Raw genomic sequence first — 2,546 nt, 5'->3', positions numbered from 1 at the left:
GTTTTACACATTTGTGACAAAAACACAGTGGGGGAACGTCTGGTAAAGTATTCCTTTAAAATATTTTAAAAGGGGAACAGACTGAGACGCATTTAATGCACCTGCTCCATTCATTTAATGCTTCTGTACACTTTGCAGGTAACGTAAAGTTAAAGACTTCTAAAAAGCAAGGCGGTGCACCAACTGAGCAGCTGGAAACGTGAAGAGCAGAGAATCAAGAGTTTTCATTGGCTGAAAACAGAAGCAAAACATGGGAAGGCCTGCAAACAACGGCTAATCATCACCAAATCCTGTTCCATTCAGCAATTCACGCAAGCTTCGCACTCTGTATCAAAAGGAAGATGATCACCTGGTAGTAGTAGTAGTCAGTAACTTAGTTTTATTTAAGTTGTAACTGTAGTCAAGTGACAACCCATCCCCTTTGCTCTGTATCAAACCTTAAGACTCCTCACGAGCATTAAACCATCTTTCTCCATTTTCTGTTTCTTTTTGTAACTGTCTTTTAAATTAATATAAGTATTTTTCTCTTCGTTCCAATCGTTATCTCTTGACTGAATCTCGGGTCTATGTGATTTCAGTTGAGAATAATTATGTTTAAACTATCAGTCATGAGCTGAACTATCTGTGTAATGGAAAAACTGCGAAACTCTTAAAAAATTGTTTTCAAAACTCTTGACTAAAGCTTTTTGTACTTCTTTGGCTAAGTAAGCTATATTCATTGTGCGCCAATGGAAATTGGGTACATACTGAGAAAGGAACTTCCATAAGGAAGGGATTTCAGACAGCTTAGCCATTGGGGGAAGGTAGATGTCATGGCAAAAACGCTACTGGTCACCTTAGGAATAAGGGGCCAACTCGTCCATGTTAAGGTTTTGTACTAAGTACCTATTGGAGTCAAGGGAGACATAGGAATATGAAAACTTGTGAGCCATCTAGTCCATGAGCTGAGGAATCAGAGTTGGCAGACAAGAAACTGGGACAAAGTCAAAAAGTGCTAAGTCTCTAGCAGAGGAAACAACCTTTTTAAGAGTGTAGCAGTGAATTCGTTCCTTCTGTTGAACTGTTTAAACCATCACCCTGTTGTCTCTTGGCTATAGTTATTACTGTTTTAGTAAGTTTTCTTTCCTTTATTTAATCTTGTATCTATAAAACTCCAATGATTATTATCTCACCTTCTTCTAAACAGGAAGGATCACATACATAACACAACAAGTAATTGTTTGCCAGCAGATTGAACTTATTGTTCTTGAGAAACGTTGTCTAGACAGTAGGGAACGTTTGACCAGACAGTTCATTTACTAACTTTTCTTCTCATTTTCATTCTTTATAAAAACAGTGTAAGACAATAGTTAGGACTCTATCCTCGTGGGAACGATAATTTGGGCATTAATACTCCCTTTATTACTTGATGCATGCACTTGCGCACTTGGGTTGGAACTAAGGGAATGAATCTGTGTTCTGCAAGAACAGAGGAACGTCCCATATCAGAACTAATATTTTCCACCATCAGCAAACCACCCAACAAGTATTTGGCGCCGTTGCCGGGGATAAAAACACTAACTGTTGTTCTTAAAATTGTCGTCTAACACATATACTGCATATCTGACTTTACTTTTATATTTTCTTCTTTATCACTGAATCTGCTGTGCATATATATCCCCTGTGCTATTGGTTTATGAGTGAAGAGTTTGAAACAGACTCTAACCACTCCATTGAAGTACCTGAGTTTCTCTTTGATCCTGAGCCAGAACGCACACTCCATAGGAGAAGAAGGAACCTCAGGGAAAGATTTCCTGAAAACATGGTTGATCACAATAATAACAATGAAGAAGTTCCCCCTGAACAGAACTTCAGAACTTTGGCTGCTCCTTTCAGGAATAGACCAGATAAGGGAGTAATCCTTCCCCTGTAGCACCAAATTTTGAACTAAAACCTATCATGTTCCACATGATTAGGGAAGCAGGGGTTTTGAATGGACTCCCTGCAGAAGATCCTTACACACACCTCACAACATTCCAAGATATTTGTGATAATTTTAAAGCCGAGGGTGTAACAGGGGAGAGCATGAGAATGAGGTTGTTCCCTCACTCCTTGGGTTTAAAAGCTAAAACATAAATGAAAACTCTCACCCCTGGATCAATCCACACATGGGAAGAACTCTCTAACAAGTTCATAGAGAGATTTCTCCCAATGTCTCGACAAGCTGATGTTAGAGCTGAAATCTCTAACTTCAGAATGTTTCATGGAGAAAATCTCTATGAAGCACGGGAGAGATACAAGGACATCATAAGAAAATGTCCAAACCATGGGGTAGAAAGTTGGGGAGTGTTACAATCTTTCTATAAAGGACTTGATCATACTTCTCAGTCTCACTTAGATTTTGCTGCAGGAGGATATTTTTTTACAGGAACACTTGAATCAAGATATGAAATCATAGAAGGGACTGCTGAAAGATGTCTCCAATGGCCAATAGATAGAGTGAGCCCAGTAAGGAAGCCAGGCATTCTAGAACTAGATAAACAAACTGCCATGGAAGCCCAGCTGGC

At 39.2% G+C, this 2,546-nt stretch overlaps 1 non-coding gene across 1 annotated transcript; it reads right to left on the bottom strand.

Annotated features, from left to right (window-relative positions):
* Positions 1-2,205: 2,205 nt before the first annotated feature.
* On the bottom strand, positions 2,206-2,312 carry LOC133312748 (small nucleolar RNA R71). The gene has a single exon (XR_009751727.1). It is a non-coding gene; the product is annotated as a small nucleolar RNA R71 (small nucleolar RNA).
* Positions 2,313-2,546: the final 234 nt, after the last annotated feature.

This window comes from Gastrolobium bilobum, unplaced genomic scaffold (genome assembly GCF_033153095.1).
Source record: "Gastrolobium bilobum isolate Gb01-03AN ecotype WA unplaced genomic scaffold, APGP_CSIRO_Gbil_v1 utg144260, whole genome shotgun sequence".
In the NCBI taxonomy this organism is placed as follows: domain Eukaryota; kingdom Viridiplantae; phylum Streptophyta; class Magnoliopsida; order Fabales; family Fabaceae; genus Gastrolobium; species Gastrolobium bilobum.
Note: the sequence above shows the minus strand (reverse complement) of the source record. Positions and strands in the feature narration are given on the sequence as shown.